This window comes from Eumetopias jubatus, unplaced genomic scaffold, assembly GCF_037043125.1.
Source record: "Eumetopias jubatus isolate StellerSeaLion01/CBP00866 unplaced genomic scaffold, mEumJub1_p1.0 scaffold_8, whole genome shotgun sequence".
Classification (NCBI taxonomy): Eukaryota; Metazoa; Chordata; class Mammalia; order Carnivora; family Otariidae; genus Eumetopias; species Eumetopias jubatus.
In genome coordinates, this window is record NW_028274814.1 from 10,853,155 (window position 1) to 10,873,372 (window position 20,218).

Sequence of the window (20,218 nt, forward strand, 5' to 3'; positions counted from 1 at the left end):
ATGCTGTGGATTAGATCTCCAGGACTTACTTATCTACTAGTTGCTTGTACCCTTCAACATCTCCCCAATTCTCCCATCCTCCAGCTCCTGGAAACCACCATTCTACTCTGTTTTGATGAGCTTGGTTTTTTAGAGTCTACACTCTCACTTATGTGAGATCATATAGTATTTGTCTTTCTTTGTCTGACTTATCTCACTTAGCACAGCACTCTCAAGGTCTATCTATGTTGTTATAAATAGGATTTCCTTCTCTTTGAAGACTAATAATATTCCATTCCAATAATATTCCAATATATACATCTTCTTTATCCACGCATCCATTGATGGGCACTTATGTTGTTTCCTATCTTGGCTATGGTGACTAATGTCGCAATGAGCCTGAGCGTGCAGGTGTCTGAGATCCTGTTTTCATTCCCTTTGGATATACTCTCAGAAGAGAGATTGCTGGACCATAAGGTAGTTCTATTTTTAATACTTTGAGGAACCTCCATGCTGTTTTCCATAGTGGCTGAACCAATTGACATTTCCAACAGTGTATAAGGGTTCCCTCTTTTCCACATCCTCGCTAACACGTTATCCTTTGTCTTTTTTTTTTCTTTTTCTTTGTCTTCTTGATAACAGCCATTCGGACAGGTCTGAGGTGATACCTCATTGTGGTTTGTGGTTCTGATTTGCACCCCTGATGATTAGTGATGTTAAGCACTTTTTCATGTACCTCTTGGCCATTTGTATGCTTTTGGGAAAAATATCTATTTAAGTCCTCTGTTTATTTTTAAATTGGGTTGTTTGTTGTTGTTGTTGTTGTTATGGAGCTGTACAAGTTCTTTATATATTTTGGATGTTAACTTCTTATCTGATACACAGTTTGCAAATATTTTCTTCCATTCCTTGAGTTACCTTTTCATTAAATTCCATCGTGAGAGCTGCTCACAAAAAAAGGGAAAAAGGGACTCTTTTCCATCCCATCTGATTGTGACTTTGCTCTCCAAAACATTGCCAGGATCAATTTGAGGTGGAAAGTGTATCGCAACAGTTCCCTGTCTTTCTTGCCCATGCTCTTAGTGAAAAGAAAATTCCAATGAAAATGAATCCTTCATGTGTTGTTTCTGATTGGTGAATTTTATGATTATTTTTATAAAAGAGATTTTGTTTATTTTTTGTTCCTATGCTTAGTAACTTTCCAGGGAGTGTTTTTCTTGTCAGAAGTTAATTATTTTCATTATTTATCTGGAGCAACAACTGCAATTAAGAATTTAGCATTATTTGTCTAGGTTCAGAACTGATTCATTATTAAACTTCCTGGCCAAAAATATATTCTTTTATGTACTCAGATTATTTTGAAAATTAAATCTATATCTATCTGTTTCTCTCTCTATATATAGTATATAGAAATAATACTAAAGATTCAGCTTATAAAATTATGACCTTAGCAATGGTAATACATTTCTTTTCTATATATGACTGATTAATGGAAAAAAATAAAGATATTAGAACAGATTTGAGTAAATCAGACTTTGCTTTATAAAATTAGGCTTAGCTTATAATGTTTATTGAAAACTAGTCATATATCAGAAAATCCCAATAAACCCAAAGGAGAAATCATACAGGCTGTATTTTCTGATTAAACATAATAAAACAAAATACTAATAAAATATTAAATAAATAAAAGAAATCCTTAAGAAAAAAGCATTTCCCTAACAACTTAGGGATTAGAGGAAAAAATTTCAAAAGGACCATTTCAAACTACTTAGAAAATAGCCATAGGAAAAAATACACACACACATAATCAATTTAACCAGAGTCAAATTCAGAGGAAATTTGAAGGGAAAAGAAAAAAAAAAAGAATGAAAGCCCTCCACAATGACAATAATTAAAGCAAAGTAATAATAGTATAAGAATAAAACAGACAATGATGGAACATAACAGAGTGTAGAAATATAGTGAAGAATATTAAAGAATTTGGTGCTTTATAATCTTACCAGAATGGGAAACATAAAATGAAATGCAGTCTTAATGTTTTTGGCTAGCATACTATAGTCTTTGTTTTGCACCAACTTTACCATTAATAACTTATTTTAGAACACTGCAACTGTTCAGTGATGTCCTGATATAAAAGACATAATATATTAAGAGACAACTTAGGTTCATTCTGTTATGGACGCTGAAAGAAAAATGGGATACTGTGCTTGGTTAGTTTCTTTGATCAGGTATTCATGGACCTTTCCAGATGGATGTCTCAGTAAAACTGCCAAGAAACCACACATGAAGTCCTCACACCTTCCATTCCACTCATCTTCCTGTTACCTAGGCAGCTGTCTTGGCAAAGGTATGACCATTAAAATACCCAGATTTCATAAAAATGCAGCTGTAACTATTCTTTGAAGCAAAGGTGGCAACAAAGTTACCACTTCAGAAAAATGATTTAGTCATTTTAGCTCTGATCCAGGATTATCTTTGGGATATATCCTCCGTGATCTTTGTTTTCTGTTATCTTTGTTCCTATTCTCTAATCTCTGTAGATATTGCTGCACAGTGAAGCAGAAACAGCTTACTTACCTACGTCTCCATCTCTCCTCACATTGAGCCCTGCATTTATACTTCCATTGTCCACAGGACATTCCCACATAGGGAATGTTCAACCACAACATGGTCCCCTTCCAGCTTCCTCTTCTCCACCCTGCTCCTCACCATAGGTCATGGTGCAGCAAGATCCAAGTTGGAGGTTATCTTGGGAACTAGGGAGAAAGTCAGCACAGCTCTGGGTGCTAATCAGATGCCAGGCAAGATCAGTGCAGTGAAGTGAGGCCGAGACTGGGAGTCTGGGCAGAAGACATTGAAGTCAAATGTGTGAGCCACAAGAAATGTGGAACTGAAACAGAAGCATTAGGAAGTGGAAAAGCAGATGAAACAAAGGCAAGAATAGGCTCAGCGAAGAAATACAGGGTGGGTTAACATAATAGCTGTGGGTGTTTGCGACGACCAGACTCAGACTTGTGGCTAAAAGGAGCCACCTAGACATGACTATCCCTCTGCCCACATAATACTACCCCCCGCCAAAAAAAATGAGTCTACATTTGTCTTTACCTATTGTCCAATTATCTCCTCTCAGCCATTCTCAGGCATTTCAGGGCCATCTTGTTAGTCTTCTGTTCCAGCCCCCAACTGGATCAGCCGGTGTGTCTGGTCAATGCAGCCTTCCTGATGCCCTTGAACTTGTCCCATTCTTTCCACAAGTATCACCCTAGTTCAGCTCCTCCACAGGTCTTACCAGGACTGTGCCATCTGCTTACTATTTATCTCCCTATCTCTAGTCTCTCCTTTAATCCAGGGTCTAAAATGCCACCAGGGTTTTCTTATTAAAACCCAGTTCTCTTCATATCCTTTCAATTAGCAATAACTTTTCAGTGGCTCTCTCCTGTCTGCAGGATATAATCTATACTCCTCAATGTGGCTTTTATGTTCTTTCACAGTCCGATCCCCATCAACTTCTCCAACTTCACCTTCCAGACATCATCATGTTCTTCCCATAAAACCTCCCCTGCTGCTATAACTACGGTTTTGTTTATAACCCCCTGGCACACCAGATGCCTTCTTTAATGTCCTGGAGCCAGAGTACAAATTCCTTCTAATGCATCTTTTCATCTTCCCAGTGGTTAGAGCAGCACCTTGAACACAAGCCCTGCACTCCATATTTAAAAAATATTTTTATTAAGATATAATTCACATAACGTTTAAAGCTTATAATTCAATAGTTTTTGGTATTTCTATAGGGTTGTGCAACCATCAATAAAATCTGATTTTAGAAAATTTTCTCTCCTAAAAGAAACTCCATACTCATTAGCAGTCACTCACCATTTCCCTCCCCTGCCCTAAGCAATCACCCATCTACTTTCTTTCTATATAAATTTGCTTATTGTGGGCATTTCCTATAAATGAAACCATACAATATGTGGTCTTTTCAACATGATACTCTATGTAGAAAACCCAAAAGACTCTACCAAAAAATGGTTATAACTAATACATGAATTCAGCAAAGATGCAGGATATAAAATCAATGTGCAAAAATCTATTGCATTTCTGTACACCAACAATGAAGCAGCAGAAAAAGAAATCAAGTAATCAATCTTATTTGCAATTACACCAAAACAATAAGATACCTAGGAATAAACCTAACTAAAGAGGTAAAAGATCTATATGGTGGGGTGTCTGGGTGGCTCAGTTGGTTAAGCATCCAACTCTTGATTTGGGCTTAGGTCATGATCTCAGGGTTGTGACATCGAGTCTTGTGTTGGGCTCTGCGCTGGGTGTGGAGCCTGCTTAAGATTCTCTCTCTCCTTGTCCCTTTGCCCCTCCTCCACCCCTTAAAAAAAAATCTATACTCTGAAAACTATAGAACCCTTAGGAAAGAAATTGAAGAGGACACAAAGAAATGGAAAAGCATTCCATGCTCATGGATTGGAAGAACAAACACTGTTTAAATGTCTATACTATATTTGGATTGCATTAAATGTGTAAAGCAATACACACATTTAATGCAATCCTTATCAAAATACCACCAGAATTTTTCACAGAGGTAGAACAAACAATCCTAAAATTTGTATGGAACCACAAAAGACCCTGAATAGCCAAAGCAATCCTGAAAAAGAAAAACAAAACTGGAGGCATCGTAATTCTAGATTTCAAGCTATATTACAAAGCTGTTGGCGTCAAGACAGTATGGTGCTGGCGCAAAAACAGATGATCAATGGAACAGAATAGAGAACCTAGAATTGGATCTACAATTACATGGTCAACTAATATTTAACAAAGCAGGAAAGAATATCCAGTGGAAAAAAGAAAGTCTCTTCAATAAATGGTGTTGGGAAAACTGGCCAGCAACATGCAGAAGAATGAAACTAGACCACTTTCTTACATCATACACAAAAATAAATTCAAAATGGCTGAAAGACCTAAATGTGAGACAAGAAACCATCAAAATCCTAGAGAACACAGGCAGAAACCTCTTTGACCTCGGTCATCACAACTTCTTGCTAGACACGTCACTGAAGGCAAGGGAAACAAAAAGCAAAAGTGAACTACTGGGGTTTCATCAAGATAAAAAGCGTCTGTACAGTGAAGGAAACAATCAATGAAACTAAAAGGCAGCCTTTGGAATGGAAGAAGATATTTGCAAATGACATATCTGATGAAGGGTTAGTATCTAAAATCTATAAAGAACTTATCAAACTTGACACCTAAAAAACTAATAATCTAGTTAAGAAACGAGCAGAAGACATGAATAGACACTTTTCCAAAGACATCCAGATGGCTAACAGACACATGAAAAGACGCTCAACATCACTCATGATCAGGGAAATGCAAATCAAAACACTATGAGATACTACCTCACACCTGTCAGAATGGCTAAAAATGGCTAAAAATACAACACAAGAAACAACAGGTATTGGTGAGGATGTGGAGAAAGGGGAATGCTCTTACACTGTTGGTGGGAATGCAAACTGGTGCAGCCACTCTGAAGAACAGTATGGAAGTTCCTCAAAAAGTTAAAAATAGAACTACCCTATAATCCAGCAATTGTACTACTAGGTATTTACCCAAAGAATACAAAAATACAGATTCTAAGGGGCACAGGCACCCTGATATTTACACCGTTATCAACAACAGCCAAACTATGGAGAGAGTCCAAATGTCCATTCAACTGATGAATGGATAAAGAAGATGGAGTATATATATATACAATGGACTATTATTCAGCCATTTAAAAGAGTGAACTCTTGCCATTTCCAATGATGTGAATGGGGCTAGAGTGTATTATGCTAAGTGAAATACGTCAGTCAGAAGAAGACAAATACCATATGATCTCACTCAGATGAACATATGGGAAGGAGGGGAAAGAAAGGAGAGAGGGAAACAAACCATTGGGGACTCTTAATGATAAGAGAACAAACTGAGGGTTGATGGAGGGAGGTGGGTGGGGGACGGGCTGGATGGGTGATGGGTATCAAGGAGGGTGCTTGTGATGAGCACTGGGTGTTGTATTTATATGACGAATCACTGAATTCTACTCCAGAAGCGAATATTGCCCTGTATGTAACTAAGCAAAATTTAAATAAAAAGTTTTTAAAAAAACGTGGTCTTTTGTGTCTGGCTTCTTTCACTTAAGGATAATGTTTTCAAAGTTCATTCATGTTATAATACGTATCAGCACTTTGTTTCTTTTTATTGCTGAATATTTCATTGTATTGAAATACCATATTTTGATTATTCATTCATTAGTTGATGAACATTTGGATTGTTTCCACTTTTCAGCTATTATTAATTATGCTGCTATGAATACTTGTGTACAGGATTTTGCATAGAATATGTTTTCATTTCTCTTAGGATTCCCAGGAATGGAACTGCTGGGTTATATGATAAGTTTAACTTTTTGAGGAACTGCTGAACTGTTTGTCCAAATCTGTGGCATGATTTTACATTCCACTGGCAGTGTATGAAGTTTTGAATTTCTCCATGTCTTCATCAATACATGTGTCTCTCATTTTGATTATAGCCCTCCTAGTGAGTATGAAGTTCTCATTGTGGTTTTAATTTGCATTTCCCGTATGTCTAATGATGCTGAGCAATTTTCATGTGCTAATTGGTCATTTCTATACCTTGTTTGGAGAAAAGTTTCCTCAGATCTTCTCCCTAGTATTAAAACGGATTATATGTCTTTTATATATATTATGTTGTTGTCATAAGACTTCTTTAAATATTCTGAATATAAGTCCCTTAACAAATACAGATGGGTTGTGTTTCAGTAAACTCATTGTAAGGTGAAAATATCCTAAGCAAAAAATGCATTTAATATGCCTAACCTACTAATATGCCTAACCATAGCTTTGCCTAGCTGAACTTAGACGTGCTCAGAATACCTACATTAGTCTATGGTTAGGCAAATCATCTAACGCAAAGCCTATTTTATACTCAAGTGTTGAATAGCTTACATAATTTACTGAACACTGCACTGAAAGCGAAAAACACAATGGTTGTGTGGGTGCAGAACAGTTGTAAGTGTATCAGTTGTTGAGCCTTGTGATCCTGTGGCTGTCAGGGCTGAGGCTCGGGGCCAGCGCCCAGCATCATGAGAGAGTATTGTACCATATATCACTAGCCTGGGAAAAGATCCACATCCAAAATTCAAAGTACAGTTTCTACTGAATGAGCACTGCTTTCAACCATGGTTGAAATTCAAATACAATTCAAAAAATTGTAAGTCGAACCATCATAAGGTGGGGACTGTCTGTATATAATTTGCAAATAAAATATTTTCTTCTATTCCGTGCATTATCTTTGTAATTTCTTGATGGTACCATGTGCAGCACCTACATTTTAAATTTGAAGGAAGTCCAATTTATCTCTTTGTGCATGTGTGTGTTTGGTATTTTATCTAAGAAACTATTACTTCACCCAAGGTTATAAAGATCTAATCCTATGTTTTCCCCAAGAGCTTTACAATTTTAGCTCTTCATTTAAGTCTATGATCCATTTTGAGTTAATTTTTGTGTATAGTATGAGTCATTTTTATTTTTATTTTTTTTAAAGATTTTATTTTAAGATTTTATTTATTTATTTGACAGAGAGAGAAAGAGAGAGAGCACGAGAGGGAGGAGGGTCAGAGGGAGAAGCAGACTCCCTGCTGAGCAGGGAGCCCGATGCGGGACTCGATCCCGGGACTCCAGGATCACGACCTGAGCCGAAGGCAGTTGCTTAACCAACTGAGCCACCCAGGAGCCCCAGTATGAGTCATTTTTAAATAGATGCTATTGAGAGCAGAGTGTTTTTTTATACCTTAAGGTCCCCCCCAAAAAGGACTTTTTCTCTTTTTGTGATGTAATAACTTATAGTGCTCTGCACATTGAACCAGAAAATACTCATTGAGTCATTTGTGCAAATGTACACAGCAGTGAACCAGCCACTATGATAAAAAGAAAAAGAAACTGTAACAGTAAGCACTAAACTGCTATAATCCAGGACCAATCCAAATGGATTTAGGGTAAATTTATGATTGCTCCTGCAAAGAACCAGACTCCAGCAACACTGGCTTAGATTGAGTCCAACCATAGAAAGATTACTGATTAACCTGGCATAGAAATTTATCCTTGATTTACAATACACAGATACCAGCAAAACAAAACACCCCAAAACCCCAAGAACCCCAAACAACTGAATCAGCAGATATGGAGTGAAATTCAACTTCTAGAAGTGTATGTGTTTTATATGTGTTTCACGTAAGAGTTACGAGGTAACTTTACTAAGTTAAACCACACATCCTTAAATACTTTTTTAATGACGATACATTCATAGTACTTAATTCATGGCTCCCCTTTATATTTCAATTAGCTAAGAAATATATTGTTTTTCTCGGCATCTCTATCATTTATTTGCCTCTTGGTAAGGAGTCTGAACTCCTTATACCATTTGGCTCATTTTCCCAGCAGGTTCCTGAGTAACACAAATGAAGTTCTGTAGCAGAAACAACCTGTCAAAAATGAAATTATTCTCTCGTCCCTTTATATCAAATTGTGGAGGGTCATTCAAGGCCCTCCTCTGTCAATATGCACCAGGGGCAACTGGCCCCTGATGCCTTTTCCAGGAGTGATCAGGGTTTGTATTGTAGCCCGAGGAACATCAGCAGTCTCCAAGATCAAGTCAATAGGCTGTCTGAGCACTCTTGTTCCAAAGGGTACAAACACCAAATCTGGAAAGTCCATGTGAATCAGAGAAAGACAAGCAGAAGGTGAAGGGGTAGGTGACAGGGAGGCCAGTACTTCTAGTCAGGAAGCAGAGGCTAAATGGTTGATCTATGGCCCTCATTGTTGCCTGTGTAGCAGGCCATCTTGGCATGTTCCCAGCTAGCTAGAAAAGCTGATCAGAGAAAATACCTTCCAGGATGAGCTCATCAACAATCCCCACCACACATACCACTCCAAATTCATCAACAACTTTCATTAAACCTTTGCTTACAGTGAAAGTAGTTTATTTCTCTTCCTCCGTACACACCATTTGTATTGTCTCTGTGTTATTTCTCCTCTTTTTATTGACTTATATCAGTCCTACCCACTACGCAAGGCCAGCTCAAGGCTCACTGCTGGATCCTGGTGATCTACGCTCATCTTGAATCCTATAGCAGCAGTGTGAGGATCACTAATTTGACAGTTCATCAGCTTCCTTATGGTTTATCTCTCTCTTTATATGTACTGGTATTCTCTCAACTATGTTGAAGAGGCAAAATTTACACCTTAACTCTCTTGGTACCTGGCACAGTGCCATGGCTGGCACTTAACTCAATATATGCTAGCTCTTATTAATATATATTAATGATGACTTTAAAATAATAGTAGGAGTTATAAATATAGAACAATCATGACAAGTCAGACACCCAGAGTGTTTCATTTAATTTTCAAAACAATCCCCTGATGTGGTGACATTATTCTAATTTTATAGGTTATGAAACTCAAGCCAGAGAAATTAAATAATTTGTGCTCATGCAACTAGTGAGCGGTGAACTGGACTGTACCTGGGTCTAACTCAAAAGCTCACGTTCACAATCAGCATGCCATGTTGCTTTCTGAAAACAAGTATTGTGATTATTAAGAGGTGGAAACTGGCACCTGTTCTGCTCATACCTCTGTTACAGTGTCTATATATCCAGCTCTAATATAATTGTGTGTTGTCTTTCACACTACATTAGGAGTTCAGATATGGAACCTTGTATTTTCATCAAGTGTTGACACACACCATTTACTCAATAATAAATATACTCAGCAGCTGGGTAATCTTGGGCAAGTTATTTAACCTCTCTGTTGACTTAGGTCCTCAGCTGTAAAATGGCAATGAAAACAGTCCCTCTCTCACAGGGATGAAAAGGTGTCTGTAAAGTGCTTAGTTTAGTGCCAGGCACATATAAAGTGATATCAGTGATACTAATATCATCTATTACTGTTATCAACATCATCATTACTTTTATTACTATATTCTCCATCTAAAACCAGTAGTGGAGACAAACGTCAGTCACATATTCATATACACATTCCCATGTTCACAACTGGATGGGTACCTTTGTTGCATTTCTGTGTACCTAGAAACAGATCTGGACTGCCATTTTTTCACAGACCAGGCATTTTAAAAAGACCAGGCCACTGGGAAGGACATCTATAAATATTGTTTCTACAGCAGAGATTCTTAATCATTCTGAACAAGATAGGGCATCAGAATATCCCCGAGGCTTTTTCATACCAAACCCATGAATCAAAACAACTCCACCTTCCAAATCTTATCACTACCTGTATTTCTGGAGTTGTGAACCACAGCAAAGAGAGTTGCTGTTGATGCTTATGAACTAGTAAGTGGAAGCAGGGAGAGGGAGAGGGAGAGAGAGAGAGAGAGAGAGAGAGGTGGTAACCACTGTCGCCTAGGGCAACAGCTCACATTTTGCCGGATGTGGGTTTAAGGCATACTGCTCCACCATTTAGTTCCATTCTTTTTCAGTCCCTGTTACTATTAGACAGAATCCAAAAAATAAGGCAGGAGGGGAAGAGAAAGAATAAAAAGGAAGGTAAGCAATGATAATCTCAGTTTGTTTGTTTTTGTTGCTAGATGACTAAAAGTATTTGAGAGCAGATTTAAATATGAATTAAAATCAGGTTCCAGGGACAAACCCTATACTAGTAGAAAATGCTATTCCCTTCTTTTTCCCTTTAGCTTACTTCATAATTCATCTAATATCCTCCATGCATCTAAAGAGTCAGCGCATAGTTAGGACACAATAATTGTGCCATTATCTAGAGTTGTGCTGTCTAATTTGGTAGCCAATAGCTCATGAGGCTACTGAGCACTTCAGTGGTGGCTAGTTCAAATGGAGATGTGCTATAAGGGTAAAACATGCTTGGTTTAAAAGACTTGGTATGAAGAAAAAGAATAAAAGACTTCACTGATAATTTTAATATTACTTAAATTTAATGCAATTTAGTATTAATTAATATTAATTAACTAAATGACCATTTGGGATATATATGAAATAAAATATATTACTAAAATTAGTGTTATTGTTTATTTTTTATGCTTCTAATGTGACTTCTTGAAAATCTGAAGTTATACATATGGTTTGCATTATATTTCTATTGAACAGGGCTGATCTGGAGTGCTACAGTTCTGTGCTACAGTGCTACGGCTACAAGGGCCGTAACATTTGACTCAAAGATGATAGACTGTGGTGACCGTATCATACGAATCTAATTTGAATATTACTCACCAAATGTTAAAGATGAATTGCCCCCTTTCCTTTCCCATTGTCCTTTATGCTCCAGCACTGCCAAACTGTTTCATACATGTGGGGCCTGGGGTGGCCTTCTTCCATCGGCCACCTGGAAATACCTTTATCCTTCAAAGTGCCTCTTGGTCACCCCCTATCTAATCTCTTCCCTATAGTCACCTTCTTAACCATATTTTTGTGCACCTATCATTGCATATCAGACACTGCAATGTGTTCATTTCCAGGCATGTCTCTCCCACTCAACTAGAAGCTTCTTGAGGTCAGGGGCCAATTCTTATTCTATTTTATACCCTCCACTCTGGGCACATCATTGGCCTTTAATAGATGTGTGTTGAAACTGGAAAAAATAAAAGTTCTGATTGCAGCATGTTGAGCAGTTTCATGCAACTCTTAGGCATATGCCTAAGAACCATACTCCCTCTGTAAGCCTCGCTTTGAGGGAGGCTTCTGTGCTCTGACAGTCAGTGGAGTGAGCTACCTGGGAGTTTCAGCGTCTCTATTCAGTAGTGGTCTTATGAGCTATGTGTTTACAACATTGCATTGCATTTGCCCACAATCATGGCCCAAGCCCCTTATTTATGTTTGTTGCTAGCAATAGGGTAAATATAATGTCACTGAATTAGTAAGCATGTTAAGAAATAGTCTTGGTTTGCTAAGCCATATCATTTATGGAATTTAATCAGAAGGAAGCCATCCTCTTAAAAAAACAAAACAAACAAACCAATACTATATCCTGAAGCTACTCAGTTCATTGACCTGTCAGTTGTGAATTTTATGTTATTAGCAGAGATGAATGAGATTGTTAATGTTGTACTATAAATAGAGTAGCCTTAGATAAATTTACTTAGTTAGTAACATAATTAATATACTGTAAATCTCCTGCAAAAAATTTTGTGGTGTTCCCTCCCTCCCTTAACAAATTATTTCTTTTAGTTTTGAGATGAAATCTTAATGCACTTAACTGAAGACTAGAGTTTTGCCTGGTAAAAAATACAGTCTATTACGAACCATGAGAGATGATGGACTCTGAGGAACAAACTGAGGGTTCTGGAGGGGAGGGGGGTAGGGGGATGGGTTGGCCTGGTGGTGGGTATTGAGGAGGGCACGTTCTGCATGGAGCACTGGGTGTTATGAACAAACAATGAATCATGGAACACTGCACCAAAAACTAATGATGTAATATATGGTGATTAACATAACAATAAAAAATTTAAAAAAAAAATACAGTCTATTAAATGGTAATCGACCACTTAAGCAGCATTCCACTAAATACTACCATTCCATAACTATGCTGTTTTGATGCCTATTATAGCCAGAACAAATGAAACATCAATTATCACCATTTCAGTATACTTCCTAATGAAGTAGGAAGTACTTTCAGCTTTCCAAATACTATAACGGTGTCATCTAACATTCTTCAACAGCTGTTAGTGACCCTTTAGCCCTGCTTGAACAATTGCATCCATCTGAAATCCAGCTGTGTCAAGGGGAAGCTCCCCTCTCCTCTGAATTTGGTCTTAGATTTTGAAAATATAAAAATCTTAACCTCTGGTTGAGATAAAAATTTCCTTTGTGGAAAAGGTCTTTGTTCGTCGTCCCTTAGACTCTGCTCTTAAACACAATCACAGAAACCTTGTATTGCATAATGCCCATCTCACTGGTTAGCACTTTATGTATGATCTTTAGTACCTATTTTTTGCTTTTCCACTCATTAAAAACAATTTGCATTGTCTAGACCCTCATAGAGGTAAAATATTACTGATTAGTTGACTATATTCTTATCTGTATAATAAAGATTATTGGTCAACCTTTTCAGCAAGGGTTTTGTTTTTTTCTTCCATTTTCAGCAAATTTTGGAAGAATGGTTAAAGCGTTAGGATCTAAAAGACCTGGTTTTATGTTCCATTTCTTTAATTCTCAAGCAATCATTTCTAATTTTGTAAAATGAAAATAACAGTATCTTCCCAAATGGCTACTTAGTCTAAATGACCTTAGCCTTATATGTAATAAGCACATAGTTATTACCAGTTGATACTTCATATATCCGTATCTGAAGCTGAACTTCTGACCATCTCCTCTCCAGCCTCCCCCTGTCAACTGACGGCAGTGCCATCTTCCAGTTGTTTAGGCCAAGACTTTGGAGTCATCACTGACTCCTTTTTCTCTCAAACCCCACATCCTATTGGCTCTACCTTCAAAGTACATGGTGATTCCTAAAGCTTCCTAATGGGCTCCTGGCTTTCATCCTTACTCTGGTCAGCTTATTCTCAAGCAGTCAGAGTGAGACTTTTATTTTTTATTTTATTTACTTTTTAAAGATTTTATTTATTTATTTGGCAGAGACACAGCGAGAGAGGGAACACAAGCAGGGGGAGTGGGAGAGGGAGAAGCAGGCTTCCCGCGGAGCAGGGAGCCCGATGCGGGGCTCGATCCCAGAACCCCGGGATCATGACCTGAGCCGAAGGCAGATGCTTAACGACTGAGCCACCCAGGCAACCCAGAGTGAGTCTATTAAATGTAAGTCAGATCATGCTACTCCTTTCCCCAGAATTCCACAATCGCCCCTCAGTTTCACTCAGAGTAAAAGCAAAAATTCTTACAATGGCCCACAAGACCCTATATGATCTGCCACCTCTTCGTGCTCCTCTCCAACCACATCTCTTGCTACTCTCTTCCTGTTCTTACACCTTCTAGCCACATGGGCCCTCTTGTTTCTTGAATACACCAGGCAGATTCCTGCCTTACAGCCCCGGCCCTGGCTGCTCCCCCTGCTGGGAACACAGTTCTCTCAGATAGCCTCTTAGTTAACTCCTTCAAAACTTTGTTCAAAACTGAGGGTTGCTGGAGTGGTCGGGGGTGGGAGGGATGGGGTGGCTGGGTGATGGACATTGGGGAAGATATGTGCTACGGTGAGCGCTGTGAATTGTGTAAGACTGTTGAATCACAGATCTGTACTTCTGAAACAAATAATGCAACATATTTTAAGAAAAAAGAAAAAGCAGAAGATAGCAGGAGAGGAAGAATGAAGGGGAGTAAGTCAGAGGGGGAGATGAACCAGGAGAGATGATGGACTCTGAAAAACAAACTGAGGTTTCTGGAGGGGAGGAGGGTGGGGGGATGGGTTAGCCTGGTGATGGGTATTGAGGAGGGCACATTCTGCATGGAGCACTGGGTGTTATGAACAAACAATGAATCATGGAACACTACACCAAAACAAATTATGTAATATATGGTGATTAACATAACAATAAAAATTAAAAAAAAAAAACTTTGTTCAAATCCTATCTACCCAGTGAGGCCAAGCCTGACCACCTTATTAAATACTACAACTTTACTTTGCTTAACTTTGCCTTTTTTTATGACACTTTTCACTTATTACTACCTGTATTATTTACTTATTATGTTTACTGACTATTGTCTGTGTCTCCCCATTAGAATATAAACTCCATAAATGCAGAGATCTTTGTCTCTCTTGTTCGCCAACGTGTCTCAAGCACCTGAAATAGTGCTTGGCAAATATTTTTTAAATGACTGAATTGTATTTAAGGTAGAAATCTAGGCAATATGAAAAAATGATGAATTCCTAAATTATATATTCTTTATTACACTTAAAAGTTACAGTTATCCACTGGTGAATCTTGCTCACTTCAGTAATGACTAAGATACCCCTAACTATTTCCATGGTACTTACTCTTAATCATTTATAACCCACTTTGCTTTTATGCTATTTAAAATAAGTTGTCTTCACTTAACAGGGCACTCTGTTTATAATCGTGCCTACAGTTGGTGGACATTCTAATCTCGGTTTCCCAAGTGCCAGTGTACTCTTAATTCCCAGTTTGACATGTTTGCAAATGCATGTACATGCTTTCTAAATGCTTTTTTTAAAAAAAATCAGCACATTCCCAAAACTAATCATGTCTGTTGAGAAAAAAGGGAATGCTATTGGGAGGAAGTCAGAAGATATATTGGTAATATTTTACTTCTTCAGCTGGGTGATAGGTATCCAGATGTTGGCTTTATTATTGTTATAATTTGCATATACATTATACACCATCTTTTGTATGTATGAAACGTTTCATAATAAAAAAGGAAGGACAAAAATAAATCCAGTCTAGCATTTACTTGTTCTACTACCACTCTTTATTTCCCCTCTAGTTTGATATGATATAGCTCTCTGGACACAGATCATCTAGCCAGTTTGTGGAAACGTAATTGCTGTTGATTTAGCATTTATACCCTCTCCCAGCCCACAACCATCTCACTGATGAGTCTGTGATATGAGATCAAATCAGAGAGATCCCCAGCAGAAACAAACAAAAAAATTAAACTCATTGCTTTATTGATTTAATCAACCTAGCAAGCTATCAAGAGGGATGAGAATAAAGACAAAAATGAAAACATGTGATGGCTGCCAAAGCAGATTACTTTTTCAAAAGACATATATAAAAACAATAACTTCACAGTTGATTATAATATTTTGTCTTCCCACTACAGCAAGGCAAGTTCCTTGGTTACCTTCATTTCATCCTCCCTTCCCTGACCCCACTGTAGTATAGGGATCTGATATCCACTTCCACAGCACACAATTCTGGTCATGTGTAGAACTGTAACTGCCCATTTATGTCTCCCCACCCAACTTGACTAGCAGTTCACTGAGGAACAGTCCCATGTTTTTTCACCATTTGAGCCCTGTTCCTGGGACAGCTCCCAGGGTTTTGGTATGAGCCTAGCTCAGTTCAAAGGTCAGCTTCTCTTCTTACTCTCTGTGTAACCTTCTTAATCTCTCTGTGCTTTCATGGCATAAGCCCAGGATGTGAGGATTAATGCAATAACACATCTAAATTAATTAGCACAGAATCTGGTCCAAAATCTAAGCTAAATAAATAGAATAATTATTTACGATCACCATTTGGTGATAAAGAGGAAACTGAGTTGACAGAGAAGAAAGAAAATGACTCTTACAATATGATTCTTAATGATTCAAGCGCATTGTCAATCTTCAGGAAATGTCTGGAAACTGCGTCATGAATTCAAGTTCAGAGTGCATGCTGAGAAGATGTGGTTCCTTGGAGTGGTGCTACATCTCTACCTGCTTATACCTCAGGGTTGGTACCAACGGGGCTGCCTAGGTCAGGGGCTTGTGAGATTTTGATGGTACAACCCAGAAGTGGAACTGAAATATCTGGACACTTGGCAAACATTTTTTGAGTCCCAACTGTGGTCCCAGGAATTTGGCTAGATAATGAGGATGTGGTGGTGGCAGGTCACATCCTCCAGTCCACAGGCCCCACCTTGTCATGCCACACGTACAGTCTAGCCCCTTAAACTGAGTGTAGCTCATTCAATGCCAATCCTTAGTGCTGCTGTTCTCTCTTTGCAAGAGACATCTAACTGTTAACTTTTCCAAATATATAGCAGTTTCCCCTACAAATCATGTTTCTCATGACAACTATAACTGTAATACAGATACACATGACTATACAATCAGTGTACCAATCTAATGCCTCAAATCCTGGCATTTGTTATGCACTTGAACTTATAATAATTGCTTAAACTTTCAGCTATTTGCCACACAGGATGACAGAACTGACATAAATATAGACATATTTACATACTATAATATTAATTACGTTAATAAGAATTGTTCTATTTTGAGGTGAGAATTACTAAGACCATTCTTGTTGTCTATAAAACAAACTCATGAGGTCTTTAAAATGGAAAATATTTTGGTGTGGTAAACTATGAAACACCAACTTAATTTATTATAAGATTTGTGGACTCACTAAAAGGTTTTGGATATAAAGATAATTAAAATAAGATCGAAGAGGGTTTAGAAGTAAATGAAAATATAATAATTACTCCTTTTCTCTTTCTTTTGAAAGTAGTATGGTTTGAAGAAATTCAGAGCGGCATATCAAATACAGACATTTATGGCAATAAATTTTATAAATAGCTCAATCTGATAATAATATGAAAATATCTAGAACGCTTTTGTTATAAGTAAATAAAGGTTAAAAAAAGTAGGTGATTGGTATACATTCCTAGGATATAAAAATATGAAATAATTAATGGATACTACATAACCTAGTAAGTACTGTGTTTAAGATTTAAAGTAAATCATAAGGTAATCCATATTATAAAGTTATATTTCTTGAGAAATAATAATTGAAGAATTTTGAAATTTAATATCAACCTGCCCAAGCTTGGGCACATCAATTCCCCATCTTAGTTTCTCAACAGAATGGAAATCTGCCATTTTACATATAGACCAAAAATTGACTATTTTTAAAAGAACTTCCGAGAAACAAAAGGCCTCAGAAGTGTTGATATTTCAGACTCTAACAAAATGTTATCATTATGATTTTTTCCGTTCTTTTCTGTGTGATCAGCAATTCTAACTTTGCCAGCATTTCAGACAGGACAAATTCAAAGAATTATAGCAGTTCCCCAATTGCTATTATAATGACAGACATACTCTAGTCCAACAATCTCACTTTACGAGTAAGTTATCTCAGGTCCCAGGAGGTTAAAGCACTTTAATAAAAAGTCACCCTTGTCTAGTTAAAGGCAAATATGGAGCTATAATCCAAATATCCCAAGTATCCAGAAAAGACACAAATATTAGTATCAGCGTGAAAACTATTAAGTATTAATAGCCTGAAGATGACATTATATTTCTTAGACGTTTCGCAACATATTAAACAGGCAGGAAATACCACCCGGAAGACATTATAGAAGATTTCTCAGTAGATTTTCTGTGAATTTTGCTAGCCAGTCTTAACTTTAAGACTATTTCAGTGAGGCCAGAAGGAAAATTGCCAGGGGAAAAAAGCTCTCTTTTCTGAAATTTCTGTTCAGAGGCCTAGAATTTAGAATCAGTAGTAGGTATTAAGTACCCTTGCCTTTATTTAAACCACATTTTGCCACCAGAAATAATACACTGGGGAGTAATAAACTCATGTGCCTTTTCCCCATGTTACTTTCCTCCTTTACTCCTTTTCTCTTTCTCTAATAACCACATTAAAAGTTCTTTTTGAACCACTTTACCCTGAGTGGCACTAGAAACTACACGTTTGGTGTTCTACAATGGTATAAATAAGAAATACCTTCCCAGAAGGAAAATCAGAGGTGCAGGGGGCAAAGTCTTCAGGGGGACTCCTGGGTAGGATATCCTACTCAGTTTCCTTCATTCTATGAAATGGCATTCAGGACATTCACTCCACGCCAAATTATGAGACTAACTACTGGTGTCCAAACCGGCCCTCTATCTTATTTTAAAATGAAAAGGCCAATCACTGGTAAAGATGTTTTTAAAAAGAAGAGACAGAGACGCCTGGGTGGCTCAGTCGTTAAGCGTCTGCCTTCGGCTCAGGTCGTGATCCCAGGGTCCTGGGATCGAGCCCCACGTTGGGCTCCCTGCTCCAAGGGGAGGCCTGCCTGTCCCTCTCCCACTCCCCCTGCTTGTGTTCCCTCTCTCGCTATGTCTCTCTCTCTGCCAAATAAATAAATAAAATCTTTAAAATAAATAAATAAAAAGAAGAAACAGTTGTCCAAACTTTTAAAGTCAGCAAACACTCTAAGACACGTCAGACTGCGATCGTCACTCTCAAATTCTCACACGACTTGCACTGAATCTACAGTGCCTTAAAATGCCCCCCCCGCCACACATTCCCCCCCCCCCCGAAATTCCTTCCGAGGGTCAGGTTGGGGCTCCTGGGCTGCTGGACAGGCGAGGGTTCAGACGGGTTTCCCGCCTGTCCCTGAAGCAATTTTTTGGGCAGGAAATCAGTCAAATGTGATGAAAGAGAACGCGGGGAAGACGAGCCCGCGCCCCAAGCCCCGCGTAGCTGGGTCAAGGGCTGAGGTCAGCAGAGGGGGGACCCCGGGGCCGCGCTCCCCTCGAGGGCCAAGCCGGGGCCGCGAGTTCTCCGGGCCACGGCCGGGAGCTGGGTCGGAGCTGGGACCAGAACCACTCATCACATGGTCTCGCTGCAGCCCCGAAGGTCCCGGCGGCAGCTCGCAGGGCGCCCGGACCGGCCGGCGCCGCTTACCTTGACGGCTCCGCGGGGACTCCGCAGGGATTCTGCGCGGGCGCTGGCGCGGGCGAGGGCGGGCCGGCGGCGGGGCGGCGGCGGGGCAGGCGAGGCGGCACACTGGGTTCCACCCGGGCTCAGGTCCGCCGCCTCGGGGAGGAAGTGGTGTCAGCCCAGCCCTTTCCACGCAGCGCGCAGACGTGTGGCGCTCGCCGCGCCGCTTTGCATCGAGGTGCAACGGGGGCGCCTGGTTGGAGGCACACCCGCGGGAGGACGTGTGGATGAAGAGTCCTAAGACTCGGGGGCTGCTTTTTCCAATTCATCGGGTCTGTGCCTCATTTCCCCTATTTCTCCCCCGCCACACCACACCCTTGAAGGGAAAAAAAAGTTTTTGTTTTTTAAGTTCTGGGAAAAGTTGGGCCTTCCTCTCTCGCCCCTCCCCTACGCGCGCCCTCTTCTCTGAGAATTCCCTCGCTAAATGATCGTTTGTCGCTCGATCTGTTAATGGCTGAGGGATGTGGGGGCCAGATGACGGCTCCGCAGAAGCCCGAGACCCTGATCTCTTTTGCAACGGCCTTCCTAAGTGTTTACTTCAGCCCCTCTGCGCTTCCTCTTTCGGGCCAGTTGAGCAAGGCCGGATCTTCCCGCCGCGCGCAGCCCACCCTTGGGGGACGGCGCTGGAGTGCTGAGCAGAGCGACCCTGCGCCTGCGCTCCTGCCAGCCCGTCCGCAGGGACGCGCTCTGGGGGGCGTGGGTCTCTGCGGGAGCCGGGGTGGAGTCGGAGGTCGGGGGTCAGGCGGGGAAGGGCGCGCTCGGCTCAGCCCATTTCTCAACTGTGCGATTGGCAAACCCTCCAAAGGTTAACGAC

The 20,218-nt window shown here is 39.5% G+C and overlaps 1 protein-coding gene across 1 annotated transcript in view; it reads right to left on the reverse strand.

Moving 5' to 3' along the window:
• The window catches only part of APBB1IP (amyloid beta precursor protein binding family B member 1 interacting protein), a 103,794-nt gene extending 83,860 nt beyond the window's left edge, over window positions 1-19,934 (reverse strand). The window contains exon 1 of the mRNA XM_028114137.2: window positions 19,369-19,934. The gene's annotated coding sequence lies outside the window, so the exon portion shown is untranslated. The remainder of the gene's footprint in view (window positions 1-19,368) is intronic.
• Between the last annotated feature and the right edge of the window lie 284 nt (window positions 19,935-20,218).